The sequence below is a fragment of the Quercus robur genome, chromosome 2, assembly GCF_932294415.1.
Source record: "Quercus robur chromosome 2, dhQueRobu3.1, whole genome shotgun sequence".
NCBI lineage: Eukaryota > Viridiplantae > Streptophyta > Magnoliopsida > Fagales > Fagaceae > Quercus > Quercus robur.
In genome coordinates this window covers 71143047-71160334 of record NC_065535.1, presented here as the reverse complement: position 1 = coordinate 71160334, position 17288 = coordinate 71143047, and the positions used below count along the sequence as shown (strand labels likewise).

General features: G+C 31.0%; 2 protein-coding genes and 1 long non-coding RNA gene across 11 annotated transcripts in view; 2 read left to right on the top strand and 1 right to left on the bottom strand.

The window, feature by feature from the left end:
* LOC126714834 (isocitrate dehydrogenase [NADP], chloroplastic/mitochondrial) overlaps positions 1 to 17288 on the bottom strand; it is a 148229-nt gene that overhangs the window by 33195 nt on the left and 97746 nt on the right. The window lies entirely within an intron of this gene.
* LOC126714833 (uncharacterized) overlaps positions 1 to 17288 on the top strand; it is a 123636-nt gene that overhangs the window by 12500 nt on the left and 93848 nt on the right. The gene's annotated exons all lie outside the window — the stretch shown is intronic.
* On the top strand, positions 6426 to 8509 carry LOC126714835 (uncharacterized). Its single transcript, XR_007651681.1, has 3 exons — positions 6426 to 6650; positions 6749 to 7396; positions 8402 to 8509. It is a non-coding gene; the product is annotated as an uncharacterized LOC126714835 (long non-coding RNA).

Below are 17288 nucleotides of genomic sequence, written 5' to 3'. Positions count from 1 at the left end.
TTCCATGTCCTCTAGCGAGTATTTAGGTTGAATGGCGAAATTGAAGAAGAGAAGGAAGTTAGCAAATCGGATACGTATCAGCTACCTTAACTTTCCTACAGACAGGACTGAACAAGGATCTCCTTGGCCTTGGATTGTAAATGCCATTTCTCTCAAATCTAAAGAACACTTTAAAAACACTTGGCCTAGGCAGTTGAGCTTTGAGTATAGATTATGTTCTATGCAATATATGGATACTTGGTAATTTTATTTGAAAATAATTTGTATTTATTTAAGACTCATATATAATACCCATTTTGCTTGGTAATTTCATTTGAAAATAATTTATACTCATATATAATATCCATTTTGTTATATAGCATTTATGATGTTTCCCCACAATATTGTCGAATGATTTGAAGCTTAATCTTCTTAATTCATATTTTATTTTTTTTCTTTATTCTAAAAGTAGTTTCTGACTATTAGTGGGTTTCCTTTATTAATCTATATATATGAGATTGGAATTGTATAGTTATCAGACGTTATCTTTCATTAATTAGTCTATACCTTTGATGTGACATTTGAGTAAAGAATTTATATGAAAAAATTTATTGTCAAATAGAGCGTCATATGGCAAAACTTCAATTAGTACCTTTTAGATAAGATTTGAACATTTTTATTATTTTTTGAATCATTGATAATGAATCAAAAGATAATATATGTTCAAAATTTATCTATTAATATTATGCGTTACTTTGCTATTTTAAAATTGATTGGAATGGATAAGATCAGCTTGTAACTCAATAGGTACATTTCGGTGTTTCTAACAAAAATGTTAAAGATCAAATCCCTCTTCTCTCATTATAACTATTGAACTATTAAAAAACAAAATCTCTCAAAAAACCAAGGCTAATTATGTAGTTTTCATGTTAGGAAGCTTCTTATTCTATAGTTTGCATAAGTCAAGTCCTATGTGGAGGAAGTGAATAGAATAGGCTGCGTGGTTGACCAACATACGTAATGAAGTATTAAAAAATAAATAAAATAAGTTTGTTGCACACAAATTATTTTATACAGTTTTACATATATTTCAAAAATAATTAAAATCGTGATTTGAAGTCATGATTATTGTTGTAAACTATCTAAAATAATTTGCATATAATAAACACTTCTTATAAAAAAAACCAACATCCCATTTTTCCATTATTGAATAGACGAGTGAATATATTCATTTTACTCATCAAGAATATTCCATTTTTTTCTTCTTGAGAACTCCTCGCCACTTATGTTGTTTTCATGTAAGAACTAAGGGGGGTTCATACGGAGGAGGTAAATTTGTTTTTTTTTTTAAAACCTAGTCAGGATTCCCTTAGGTTACATTTTACTATTATTATATAGTCGGGAGTCACGAGTCAACATGATAAAATAGCATTCAACTAGGCAAAACAATAGTTAGTGTATTTGCTAATGCTCAATTGGTTAAAAAAAAAAAAAAAAAAAAATTCAAGGACAAAGATATATATTTAGAATTTAAATCTTTTTCTCTCCCAAAAAAAAAAAAAAGTCTATATGTAATTCCACATGCAAGGTTACTGATTTCTAAGATCAAATAAGATCTTAAATTTGAAACTTCTAAAATTCTTAATTAGCTAGTGTGCATGTGTCTAATAAAACTATAAAAGGACTATACATATATACACGCAAAAGGATAATCACAATATAAAGTAATTTAAAAAAAAAAAATCTTTTAGCATTAAAATAACACAAAATGGTGAAGTCGAAGAAGAAGAAAATGATGAGGAGGAAAGGTAGAGTGGAGGTAGCTGAGACGTATTCAATCAGCGTTGGGTTCCTCTTGACATTGGTCAAGGGGAACCCGAAGCAAATCGAATACATATAAGCTACCTTAACTTTTGTCAAGGGGAACCCGAAGCAAATCGAATACATATAAGCTACCTTAACTTTTGTCAAGGGGAACCCGAAGCAAATCGAATACATATAAGCTACCTTAACTTTGCTCACAGACGAGACTGAAGGAGTTGTCACTTGGTTATAAGTCATTGTCATTTGTTAACTCCATGATCAAGGTCTTCACAACTAGACTACGTCCAAAGTTAGGGACAATTGCGAAAAGAGATTAGGCATCTTAGACCACCTAGCGGAAGCTGGCCTTCATTGATTATCACTAGATTGTGGTCAAGTGAGGTCCATCTAATGGGCCTATGAGAAATTTTTCTAGAATTATTTAATTTGTTTTAACCATTTATATTTAACTAGCTTGTAACCTCATGCATATGCATGAATATACTTAAAAAATACACATTAAGATGCATAGTATAATAATCTTACATATATAATTTAAATATTATTGATAGTCATTTTTTTTTTTTTTTTTTTTTAACTCTTTAAAAAGTCTTGTAAGAATGTTATATTAGGTAGAAAATGCAAATTGTCCATTTTTAAAATATTTTTATGTTTATTAATTATAGACTCTTTGGTTTTTTTACACAATAACTCACTTGAATGGATATTTATGATATGGTCATGCATTTGATTCCAAAATTAAGAAATAAAACTTTCTCTAAAAATAAATAATTTAGACACATGACGCAAAATTGGACTTCAATTGTAAAATCTAATTGGATTTTCTCTAAGTTTTTATATATATGTGTGTGTGTGTGTGTGTGTGTAATCTTTGTGCCAAATGAATTGTTTTTAGTTATAAAAAAAAGCATATAAATATAAAATCATTCAAACTCTCTCTTCCTCTAATTTTATATATAGTGTTAGATATATGATTATGTTTTTTATGATTTATTTATATTGGAATCCTCGCTTTCTATTCTAAATTAACTCATTTGGCACAAAAATTAAAAAATTTCGGTTAGATGGAATACGTGCCGTAAAATTAAACTCTAATTTAAATCTAATTTTTACACTGAACTAACTAAACTTAGTTCAAAATTTTAAAATTTTTGATTAGATGGGACACATGGCGCAAAATTAGACTTTAATTGAATTTTCTCTCAGCTTTACTTATTAATATATATATATATATATATATATAAATATATATATATATATATTTATATATATGACTTATAAACTTGAATTGTTTTTAGTTCTACAAAAAAAAAAAAAAATGCTCATAAATATAAAATCATTCAAAAATTATGTTTTTTTATGGTTTACTTATATTGGACTCCTTGTTTTTAACACTAAATTAATTCATTTGATACAAAAATTAAAAAAACTTAGATTAGATGGGACATATGTTGCAGAATTAAACTATAATTGAAATCCAATTCTTACATTGAATTAACTTACTTGGCATAAAAATTTAAAAACTTAGATTAGATGAGACACGTGGCACAAAATTAGACTCTATTTGAATCCCAATTTGAAATCTAATTGAATTTTCTCTGAACTTTACCTATTATTATATATATAGATTATAATCATAGAAAGATTTTTAAAATGAATTGATTATGCATGTGGACACCGAATTTTGAATAATCAAAGTGTGGATCCACTTGCCTCCTTAAAGTGTGCCTTTTAGGGAGTGTTTTCATCTTCGCAATGTGTGATGATTTGTGTGCATTAGTGACACTAGGGTGATATGTTTAGGAGTCGCCACTAGCTATTGAATTTTCTAGATGTGATTGTGATTAATACATTTTAATTACCTAATTAACTAAATTAGGGCTCCTAGACTAATAAGGTAGGATAAAGTCTCGAATCAAATACCTTGGACTCGGAAGTTCTATTATGTGTAGGGAATGTATGTTAGATACCTCACAACGCATATCCAAATGATAGTATCTCATTTTAATTTAATCTTAACAATTCACAATTTTGGAACATAACTAAGAATTGCGTGTGTGTGTGTGTGTGTGTAGAGAGAGAGAGAGAGAGAGAGAGAGAGATAAAAGGACTTGTGTCTAGCCACATGAACACATTTTAACGTAGGTAGCGATAAAAGGATGGTTGATATTCTGAAATTGTAAACAGTCATTTTATCTTAGTGAATTCTTCTATTAGGTGGTGATTGATAAACCCCCAAAGGATCTCAAAATTTACTTCCGGTTCTTTTAGTGTTTGTGATATGGTTGTGCCCGTCACTAATTGAATTGGAATCAATTGCACAATTGATTTAATTTATCAAGTTCGTAATTTGGATTAAAATTAATCAACCAGGGTCAAAATTCCTATCAAACTCCAAATAAAGGAAAATATTTTAAATCCATCCATGGGTGGTTTTAGTCCCATGTATATTTAATGAGTAATATGACTTATTTTAAAATTTAACGAGGAAAGTGATTTAAAACACATGGATAGTTTCATTCATAAATAATGAATTTGGAGGAAATTCTTTTAATTCTTAAAAAAAATAAAAATAAAAATAAAAAACTAAAAAACTTTGTCCACAAAATAATTGTATAAAACAGGCGTTCAAAGATCTCTCGAGTCTTGAGTCCTTAATACCCTTGTTTCAAAAAAAAAAGTATATATTTATTTTGATAATTAGGATTTAGGAATGGATAAACAATTCTAAAATAATAATAATAATAATAAAAAGGAGGAAAGATAAACAACTCTTGAGAATTAGCAAGTACGATCCTTTTTGATTGGAGACTAAAGGGCCCGTTTGGTTTAGACATGAATCAATTTTCATAACTCAATACTCATAACTCATAACTCTAACTCAAATCTCATCACTCATAATCCAAACCCCACTATCACTCAAGAACTCCAAAATTGTTGTTTGGTTACAAAACTCAGTCACATATCTCAACTTTTAAATCCACTTTTTGCCAAAATGATGGAACCCCCCCCACTGACACTACACAGGGTTATGGTTGCTACCCGCGTCCATTTTCTCTTCCCCTATTTCATATTCTCCTAAGTCCATCACCACCATCAATGGCAAACTCAGAACCCACCACTGTCAACACCACCAACGGCCACAAAATGAAAAAAATATATCTCAACCAAAAGAAAATCCAACCATTAGCTACACCCACAAAAAGAAAGAATATCCAATCATCAATACCACCACCAACCACACAAACCCACCTCCATCACAGCCCAAGCTTGAAACTACAACTACAAACATACAAAGCCCAAACACACCAGTACAAAATCTTTAGATCGGTGATCCAAAATTACCAACCCAAACCCACAAACACAGAAAACCCAAATCGAAACCCAAGAATCCTTAGATTGAAGACCAAAATCACAAAAATGAGGAGTGGGTTTCTGTTTTTAGGTATATATTTATGCGTGGATGAACATGGTGAGTGGGTTTGAAGAAGAAAAAAAGAAAGAAAAAGAAGAAAAGAAAGAAAGACAAAACCAGGAAGAAGAGAGAGAGAGAGAGAGAAAAAAAAATCCTGCTGGTGGTGGAGTGGGTCTGATGAAGAAAGAAAGAAAGAAAGAAAAAGAAAGAATGAAGAAGAAGAAGAAGAAGAAAAGGTTGTTGGTGGTGGAGTGGGTATGAAGAAGAAAGAAAGAAGAAATAGAGAAAAAGCAAAAAAGAAAAAGAGAAAAAGAAGAAGAGGAAGCCGATAGAACTCAGTAGAAGAAGAAAGAAAGAAAGAAAGAAAAAGGAAAAGAAAAAAAAAAGTGGTATGACACTATTACTTGACAGTGACAAGTCAGGAAAATGGGTCCCACAAATTTGATTTTTTTACCATTTTGCTACTATCACTCATCATCCATAATCTAAAAACACCAAAATTGTTTTTTCAGTTTCCATCATCCAAACTCAAAATTTTGAGATTGTGAGTGATGGAAACAAACATCCAAAACTAAGCCAAACACTGCATCATTTATGGGACCCATGAGTTTTGGATGATGGATCATAAAAATTGAGTGATATCACTCTATTTTTGGACTATCCAAACAAGAAACAACTCGCAAGTTGGAGATTAAAAACTCCACCGACCCTTTTTGATTGTCGAGAACAGCTTCAAAACCGGATCTTGTGTTTGTAAATATGTCATACTCATTATGAAGACTTGTAAGAAATAAGTAGTAAGTAGTATATTTTTGGGTGGTCAACATATAACTATCTTTCGATTCTAGGGTAATACTAAAGGCCTAAGTATATAATAGAGATATATTTACTGTGGTAAACATTAACTGCAATTTTAATCTAGAGATCTGCTCTAATCTATATCTATATCTATCTATATATATATATATATATATATATATATAATAGCAGAAGCTGAGAAAAAGTGAGTTCCTAGAATTAAGGAGGTAATGACAAATAAGAAAAGCCCCTACCTAAAATTCAAACATGTATAACTTTAATAAGCGATACATTATATTGTTTGGTATCGCTATAACACCGTTTAAGAGTAAAAAATTATAATTTTTTCATTACGTTAAACACTGTTTGGAGCGCTCTTGGTATAAAAGAAAACTAACCGCTTAAAAAAAAAAAAAAAAAAAAAAAGATTGCTACATGGAGAAAGGAGAAAGAGAGACCGAGAGAAAAGAGAGACAGAGAAATAGAGAGGCAGAGAACGGAGAAGGAGAGAGAGATCGAGAGATCAAAAACTGTAGTTTGCAATCAAGAATGAAAAGATGTCTCTCACTTCCGTCAGATTTTTTGCCATCACCGTAAGCCTCCACTCGCTACCCGACCATCGGAATCGCTACTGGTAAGTTCTGTTTTAAATTTAAAAATTTAGGGTTTTGGGTTTTTATTTGGAGAATCAATTGGGTGTTAATTATGATTTAGATTGGTATTTTGGGTCAGATTTGGTTTTGATTAAGGGATACGAAGATAGAGGAACCAAGCAGAGTTCGTAGCGATACAGAGAAAGGGAAGGAGACAAAAAAAATTTGCGGCATAGTGGAGATTCGACTGAAACTGAAAGGTCAAGAAGGATTGCCCAAATTTTCTTTTGTTGGATTTATATTTTGGGTTAGAATCCAATCCTACTTTTAATTTTGATTTTAGGTTTTTGAATGTTTTGGTAGATATTTAGATTCCAAAAACAGCGATTGATAGAGATCATAAGGCAGAGAGAGACACATTTGAGGACTGCCATTACCGCCACTCTGGCCTTCCACAATCATCCGGTCTCTTACTGACTTGCTATCAATAAGTTTCGATTTTGTAAAACATTTTTTACTTTTTGGGAAAGAAATTGGCTTTAAATATTATTTAGGCTTGGGATTGTTTTTGCTATACGTATTTGGCTGAGATTAAGGTATTTTGATTATTTTGGTTTGATTTTTTTTGCTTAAACCTTATGACTGACAACCTTTTGCTGTTTACATATAAAGAAACCGAAACATTTAGAATCAACATTAAGAGAAAGTTGGTAATTGTAAGTCACGCACAAAGACGAAGAGATGGACAACGAGAAAGAGGAAACAAAGTATTCCCACCCATCGGCAGGTAAAGCTTTTAAATAAAAATAACAAATTCGGCTTTAAAGTGTAGAATTTGGGTTGGAATCCGTTTGAACTAAAGTCTTTTGGTTAGAATCAAATAGTTTCTTTAAGAGATTTATTTTATTTTGGGTATTTGTGTTAGATTTAATTTTGTTTAGGGTATTTGTTTTTATAAAACATCAATTGACTCAAATTTAAACTTCGCTTTTAAGATAATGTGGTGTTGAAGAACTCACGTGGCTAACATATTTTATTCTTTACAAATTCTCATCACAGTTTTAAAAAAATCATGTGGGTTGCATGTTTTGTTCATTAAGAATGATACTGCAGTCCCATGGTTTTTCCTATATTTGCTAGGGATTGACAAGCGATATTTTAATTAGTTCATGCATGTGATTTGTATAGTGTATATTAGGTTATAGTACCTTGGTATCTACATAAAGGAATAGCTCATGAGATTAATGTTCATAGTCTTCCTACTTTTTTTTTTTTTTACTTCTTTTATCTTTATGTTTATTGCCTAAATGGTTTCCTTCTTTTGTTGCTGCCAAACCCACATGAAGAAACCATGTTTGAATGAGACATCTATAACTAATGAATTTTTACCCTGCCAATCCTGTTTTGAATGTACCTGTTATATGATTTATATCATTATCATATAAAATATGAGTGGGGTGGGGGATTAAATTGTGCTGCTTCTTCTTTGCTAATTGCTTACTATAAGTTTATACCACATGCATGTTTGAGTCTAGGAAAATCCTTATCCTTTGTTCTGTGTTTTAGGACTATGCATGATTTGTTGTTCTGTTTGAAATTTTTTTTAGTTTTTTTTTGAGGGAAGAGACAAATTTTTTATTAGTTATGTACACAATGCAAGTTAATTTAATTTCTTTGTTTGACTTGATTTCACGTGTGATAATTCAGATCCTCAGACCCACCTTATTAACCAATATTATTGACAAAGTTATATTATAATGAAAGTTTTTTGTTATGTTCTATAATTTCACAGCTTTAACACAAGAGTTCCTTTTCTCCCCCTACTTGGATCAAGCCGCATTGGTTTTTGGTGGACTTAGGAAGAATTTTGCAGGGGTGGGTCATTTGAATTAAGTATATAATACAAAGTTTAATTTATTATCTATTTTTTTTGGGGGGGGGGGGGGTTTCTTTTCATGTTTGATAAATTGTGCTGAAAAGCTTAAAACAACCATACTAATGGTTGGAGAAATTGGAGGGAATGATTATAACTATGCATTGTTTCAAGGCAAAACAATTGAGGAGGTTAGACACATGGTTCTAGAAATTGTCCAAGCAATAAAGGATGTTGTTACAGTAAGTTTTTTTTTTTCCTTGCAAAATGACTTTCTATGATTATTGATTCCTAATTCTCTATTATTGTTCCATAGGGTCATTAGTTATGGTGCTACCCGAGTGGTTGTCCCTAGAATCTGCCCAATAGGCTGTTTACCAATATATCTTGCAGTATTCTAGACCAAATCTGCTACTTATGACAAATTTATATTGCCCGAAGGGATTGATTAATTTCTCAATAAATCAAAATGATCAACTCAAGCAAGCCCTTTAAAATTTGAGAAAAAGGAAATTCTGATGTTATTATAGTATATGGTAATTATTGTAGTGGTTTCCAATGGGTTTACCATTATTCTCCACTTCTTGGTGAGTCTTATGATTTTGTAATTTTTATAGACTTAAAGTAGGAGGTTAACTGCATTTAAAATTCTTCTCCATCTAAACTGAATAATTATGATTAGTACATAATCATTCATTCTAAATACTCTAATTTTCTGTTTTTGTGGAGGTGATTTTGTAGATTTACATGCCAATATTGCCTATCTAAGAACAAACAATATACACTGTGGATTTGGTTTGGATTAAATACCCCTTTTTCACAAGTCTGAACATTGTTTATGTTGTTTTAGAAGATTCTTTTTAATTTTAAAATTTTAAATTTATTTACTTTTAAACTTAGTTTTTTCCGTTATACTATCCTTGGTAATATTGTAAATAAATAAATAAATGTTGTAAGAATTATTGTTCTTTAGATAGTATAACTATAATTGAGATAAAAAATTTTAGTTGTTCTATAAAATAGAATGGATTTACTACATTACATGAATGAGTATTTTATTGTATTGCTATGTCAAGTTGATGGTATTTTAAATATGTAAAATATTTCCGCACATTGCGCGGGTTAAATGCTAGTAATATCTTAATAATGCACGACAAGAATGGTTGACTCGGCAAAATACAGATGAATATGATGACACCTCTCTCTCTCTCTCTCTCCCCGTGGTATTGTTTGTTTCAATTTTCAAATGCTAAATTATGGAGTAAGACTACAGTCCTAAATCTATAAGGATTATAAACAATATAAAATAGAAACAGGTTTATTGTGGCAAACTTTAATTGTAATTGTTAATAATAAAAATTAACTGTAATTGTAATCTAGAGATTTGTTCTAATAATTTCTTAATGCATTTCAAGAAGATTGACCTAAAGGCAAAATATAAACAGATGTGAATCATGTGATAGCCCCCTTCCTCCTCTCTCTTCATTATATTGTTTCAAATCCTACCTCTGCGGAAACACATGTACATGAAAACCAGCTGGGACCATGGACCCCAAAAGTTTGGCCCCTTCAAAGATAAAAATATATAAGACAATTGAAACTATATAGGCTTATGAGCCCCCAATTACTAATAAAATTTTTTTATAGCTAACAATCTATAAATCATTTTTTTAATAAAATATAAAATTTACAAAATATATAATAAAATTACTCACGTTCATTTAAATTTTTTTTTTTTAAAAAGTGTACTGTGAAATGTGCATCCCTTGGTCAAACAAAAATGGCCTTTAACACGAAATTGACTCCAATCAATTTTAGATTGGACCATAATCCTATTAGTGATATGTTATAAATACCAACAATAATAACTAAATTAGGATATAGAAACACATTATTATCTTAACAATTATTCATAAACTAACTAGTACAGTGACTAAGCAAGTTTGTTGATTCATTTCTCTTATCTCCCTCGCAATATTCCCCAATTTCATATATGCTCTCATTTTTTCTTAATTTAATAAAAGGCTTATTCCCGACAAAAGAATCAAGCAAGATGAATTCAGGTTTGAACCATTCATGTTTAGGTTAAAAATGGGTTATGCTGAAAAGATGGCGAATTCTTTGACCCTTACCTAGATCTTGATAGGTTGGGTATGACCTTTTTTTTTAAAAAAAAAAGTAAGAAAATTGAGGATATTATTTATGTCTTCGTGTAATTACAAATAAGAGAATGGGGAAATGAATACACTGCAAAAAAAAAAAAAAAAAAAAAAAAGGGTAAATTGATTGAGTGTGCGTTTGGATTGAAATAAAAAATTAAAATTATTTCATTATTCAGCTTATTTTTGTTACTATTCATGGGTCTCACTATACTTTTTGGCACTATTTATGGGCCTTATTGAAATATTCCAACTAACTTTTACTTTTATCTACAGTACTTTCAGTAATAATTTTTGCAGCTTGTGAAAGCTTGATATGATTAACCTGCAACCAACGTTTATGATATTTACCAATGGATTAATTAAGATTAAAACTATAAAAAAAAAAAATTGGCCTTTACTATATATATAATAATCTATATATTTGGTTAAGCAGATCATAAACTATATGTATAATTATTCTATATTGAAATACTACAAAATATTTCAGAAAAAAATTACAAAATAACTTCTACATGTGGAAAAAAAAACAGATAAATACAATAAGGTGATTTTTTAATTGACTTATTATTCTTTTATTTTGTTGGAAACATAACTTGTGAACCTGTGTGCGATGTTTTTCAACAGTATCATGTTTGTGTCTCAAACTCTCAAGTAAATGGCGTCAATGCGATTGGCTTTCTCTCACTGTGATAGATTAGAGGATGGTCACTGGTCATGAGGTTGAGCGGTGAAGAACTAAGGAAGGTAGTCGAGACGATTATCTCTTCGGCCTTTGGCGCCAATGCCATTTCTCTCAAATCTCTAAAACAAGGAAAAAAAATAACATATTTGAAAAACTCTTACAAAACAGTCTGTGAGTTTAGCTAAACTGCTAAAGCTTCGACCTTCAGGTATATATAATAGAGAGAGATATAACACGGGCTGCTCATCTCAGTTTGAAGCGTCATCACAAGCGCATGCGTTCGTGCTAGCTGTCAAATGACTCAAAATGAAATTGAGTGAATAGAATAAGAATATAAGAAGAATGCAATTTGAGATTGAAGAATCATTTTTGGACGTTTCTCATTGTTCCATTGGGACTCCCCCCACATAGACTTCACTTCAGCCCTAAGTTATATCTGATAACAGATAGTTTGACTTTTGATATAAGCCTATTTGGCATAGATTTCAACTTTTAGATTTTAGTTTTTATTTATAGCTTTTTAAAATCTTATTTTTTATCCACATCTTTTCATTTTTTTTTCAAAATTTTCCTGTACTTTAGCACACTTTCAGAAGAAAGAAAGAAAAAAAAGGTAGATAAGCTGTTCCCAAATGAACACATATATATACTAAAAATGAATATATTAAAATGGATATAATGTTAGGACATGTGCCCTTTAAATCCTATTATATGATACTATGTATGACATTATGTATGATATTATGTTATAATTAATAAAGTTGTTTTATTATTATCTAAAATAATGGTAACATGAATATTTGAACATTATCATATAGTTCATGAGATACATAGTATGTGATTTTTGTGATTTAGTTACAGAAGATATAAATCACAAGTTTTTTGTAAACTAAGAATTTTAGTTCGTAGTCAGTGATGAAACTGGGCATTTCTTCTATGAATACTATAACATATCAATTAAGATGATTTGTCTTGATTATGGAAGTGAAGACTTCTAGTTGATATGTTTTAAATGTTAAGACATATTAAACTGAACCGCTGTAAGATTTATTATTCTATTAACGACTGTCAAATATATAATAAATCTCACGACTTCTATTTACATGAACTCTCAATCTTGAGAGAATAATGAACCTAATTATGAAATGTATGTTACTTTGATAAATCAGGAGTAAGATCTAAAGTCATAATCAAAATCTCAGTATGTTAGGCAGCCACATTTAATGTTGAAGGAACATATATTCTCAAGATGGAATTCATAATCTCTTGATGGAGATATAAAATATTCACTTGAGATAAGTTTAATGAGTTTGGTTATTCAGAGTGTTAGGCCTAAACACTTTAATAAGAAGTTATTAAAGTATATATTTATAATGTTGAATTTCATAAATATATGATCAATAACTTAAAGGATTAAACCAGGTACTCAATGATTAAGATGTAATAATCTTCAAAGTGGCAGTCAACATTCATGACTTTCTATTACTACGAATATTTTAATGAAGAGGTTGAATGTATAATAAAGTCTTGGGATATAATTTATTAATAAGGTCTAAAGTGCAATTATATTTACATAGTGGTATTAAATATAATTAATTGTAATTTTGGGCTTGTTAAGAGTTGATAAAAAGGCCTAAAACTCATTGGAGCTAGTGTCTTATTTGTTCCTTTTGGTCCCACTCCAAGCCACATACTAAAGCCCAATTAGAATGACCCAAATGGTTAGCCCAATTGGAAAATTAGTTATATATAAGGAGAGAAATATACAGAATTTTGAAAATGTATGAAAATGGTGTGTATGTGAGTGTAAGTCACTCTCTTATTCTCCCTTGAACACATACATATAAACTGATTGAGAGACTACACTTCTTGGGCATAAGTGGAATTGGTGTGAAGATTAAAAGTGTTCCCAAGTACTTCTAATTTTTGGTTTTGAATTTCACCGCACCAAGGTACGCTCTCTTGTTCTTAAATTCTGAAATTTACATAGTAGATGTTATCAATTGCGAATGAAGTAGATATGTTAATTTTCCACTGTGTATGTTTTGTATGCAATACAAACTATATGTTTTTCCTACATATAATTCATGGGTAAAAAAATAAAAATAAAGAGAATCACAACATTAAAATTTTTTTATTAAAAGAAAAAAGAAAAAGTTATGTAGCTAAAAAAAAAATTATTTTTATTTTTATTATTATCATATTTGTGAATCTTATGATTCAACTCTCAAGTATTGACGCCTTTGTGTATGTGTGTGGCTTTTTATATTTTGCTTTCTCAGTGGTTAGGATGGGAATGAGCCTTCTATCTGAATAAAGAAATTCATCCAACTACCTCATCGGACCCGTCCAACTCCTATGTAACCTCCCATCCATTCCATCCAACTTCACTCATCCAACTTTCATTCAAGAAGATAGATCCATGCAAATGACTAATAAGAGCACTAGCATTAGGGTAAAAGCACTAGTATTAGGGGTGTAAACACCCCCCCCCCCCTCCAATTTCTATTTTACAACCTAAGAAGCCCAAAACCCACTCTATCCGGGTTTGTAAACTTAAAAAAATTTGCGACCTATGAACAGTAAAGTTTCATATAAGCAACCTTACTGCTCATAGGTTGTAAAGAAAACAAAAATTTTGTTTTAATCTTGTGGTTGTATATGAAGAAAAAATGAAAGCGGGAGGAAAAAGAGATAGAATAGTACTATTTATTATTTTATTAGGTAGTTTATATTATTTTATTGAGTTGTATGTAAAAATAAAAAATTGGATGTAGGGTGAGTTATAAAATGGGTTGGTAAAATATATAAAATAATGTTTGGGGATGTAAAATAGGTTTTTTTTTTTTTGCGTCACCGAATGCTAGTGCTCTAATAAGCCTCTTACACACCCAGCTTGATCTGTCTAACCGGTTGGACAACAAAACAGTGACAGAGGTGCCACTCATGGAAACCTTTAACTTTAAGTGTATGTTTGGCAAAAATTAAAAAACTAGCTTATTTTACTATTCAGTTTATTTTTGCTACTATTCATGGGCCACACTGTACTTTTTGGTACTATTCATGAACCCCACTGTATTATTTCAACTAAATTTTACCTTTATCTACAGTACTTTCAGCAAAAAGTTTTCAGTTTCAACAAAATAAGCGAATCTCAAACAAATCCTAAGTGTGAGATATTTGCTCACCAACCCATGTTCTCCACCTATAGGCCAAACCCCAAAGATCTTCCCCCCATTAACGCCAGGTCTTCCATCATTCACCCATTAAGGAAATTAGAGAAAATCATGGAAAAGTGATAAGACTAAATTCCAATACAAACCTTAGGTCTCCTCCAGTCTTGGGATGAGTAAGAAACCCTAAAATTTGAGCATTTTCAGTTTTCCTAGGTTTCTTTGAGATCCTTACTTAAGTATCAAAGAAGTTTAAGTTGATACCACATCGAAGTTCTTTGATAGTGTGTTTTATTCTTGCAAGTCTTCAGGTGCTTTCATTTGAACATTTGGCTTATTGATTTTTTGTACATCATTAGTTGGTGTTGTATATAGGAATGTGTGAATAGCAATTGTAAGCGTTGTGGGTTGTATGCCCTTTTCAATGCCCTTGGCTCCCTTTGTTACACGATGGGATACACAGTACTTGATCTCCCTTGGTGTGATTTGGACTCATTCATTAGCAGTAAGCTTAGAAGCACGTCGGTGTCCATAAAATAGAGACTATAAAGGAGTTGCCACCTGGTTATAGGTCATTGTCATTTGTTAACTCCATGATCAAGGTCTACACAACTAGACTAAGTCCAAAATTAGGGACAATTGCAGAAAGAGATTAGGCATCCTAGACCAACTAGCTAAAGCTGGCCTTCATTAATTATCACTAGATTGTGGTCAAGTGAGGTCCATTTAATGGGCCTATGAGAATTTTTTTTAGAATTATTTAATTTGTTTTAAATTTAAGTTTAATTATAATCTTAGAAAGATTTTTAAAATGAATTGATTATGCATGTGGACACCGAATTTTGAATAATCAAAGTGTGGATTTACTTGCCTCCCTAAAGTGTGTCTTTTTAGGGAGTGTTTTCGTCTTGGCGATGTGTGATGATTTGTGTGCATTAGTGACACTAGGGTGATATGTTTAGGAGTCGTCACTAGCCATTAGATTTTCTAGATGCGATTGTATCTAATACATTTTAATTAGCTAATTAACTAAATTAGGGCTCTTAGACTAACAAGGTAGGATAAAGCCTCTAATCAAATACCTTGGACTTGGAAGTTCTATTATGTGTAGGGAATGTATGTTAGACACCTCACAACGCATATCCAAATTATAGTATCTCATTTTAATTTAATCTTAACAATTCACAATTTTGGAAAATTACTAAAACTTGTGTATATATATTTATAAACAATATATATATATATATATATATATAGAGAGAGAGAGAGAGAGAGAGAGAGAGAGAGAGAGAGAGAGAGAGAGAGAGAGACTTGTGTCTAGTCACATGAGTACGTTCTAACGTAGGTAGCGATAAAAGGATGGTTGATATTCTGGAATTGTAAACAGTCATTTTATCTTAGTGAATTCTTCTATTAGGTGGTGATTGATAAACCCCCAAAGGGTCTCAAAATTTACTTCCAATTCATTTAGTGTTTCTGATATGGTTGTGCTCGTCACTAATTGAATTGGAATCAATTGCACAATTGATTTAATTTATCAAGTTGGTAATTTGGATTATAATTAATCAACTAGGGTCAAAATTCCTATCAAACTCCAAATAAAGGAAAATATTTTATATCCATCCTTGTGTGATTATAGTTGTGGGGGGCCGGTTATTTAACAATTATTAAAACCGAGCAAAATGAGCCTGTGGCCCATCCAAGGATGTAAAACCTTCCGAGGAGGCCATATAAGGTCATAAGGGTAACCAAATGAAAAGAAGAGTAGATATCACATGAGGTGAGTTTAGCATTAGTCCGAGGACAAAATCCACCTCGGCAGTATGAGTCCGAGGACGGCCTGAACTCCATATTGTTATTAACACACTTCAGAGCTACATCACCACTAAAGGTGGAACATGGGACCAAGGGTAAGAAAGAAAAGATGAACAAATATCTTGAACAGCTACTACCTCCGCATTAATTGCCTTCCAACCAACTCTCTGGCCGCATTAATGTGGAGATGATGCCTGAACAGTGATGAAGCAGCTTTACAGCTATTGGTTAAAGGATCCAGGAAGTGTTGGATGGGACAGGAGGTGATTCCCCAAATCCAACCTATACGTGTGTGGTAAAGATGACACCAACATTGTAGTATATAACGTAGAAGAGTACATTGAGAAAGTGATCGGAACTTCTAAACAAGTGACACTCAGAAGAAAACCGGACGAAAATAAGAACTTAACCTAACTAAAGGAGAAATTGATCGTAATATTTGTTGTAATCCATCTAGAAATGTGAAATTAAATCGTTTTTCTTTTAAAGCTTATCTAGTTCTTTTATATCCACGCTTTACAAATTTATTGTTTGGGCCTTTAGCGTTGACACCCAATACAAGTTTTGGGGTCGCTATAAATTGAGTCCTTACAATAGTCACATGTATAATGAGTAATATAACTTATTTTAAAATTTAATGAGTAAAGTAATTTTAAACACATGGATAGTTTCATTCATAAATAATGAATTTAGAGGAAATTCTTCTAATTATATTTTTTTAAAACAAACTTTGTCCATAAATAATTGTATAAAACAGGCATTCAAAGATCTATGGAATCTTGAGTCCTTGATACCCTCATTTCAAAAATAAAAAAATAAAAAGGTATATATTTTTTTTGGTAATTAGGAATGGATAAACAATTCTAAAAATGAAAAAAAGAAAAAAGAAAAAGGAGGAATAGATAAATAACTCTTGAGAATTAGTAGGTACAATCCTTTTCGATTGGAGACTAAAACAACTCACGAGTTGGAGA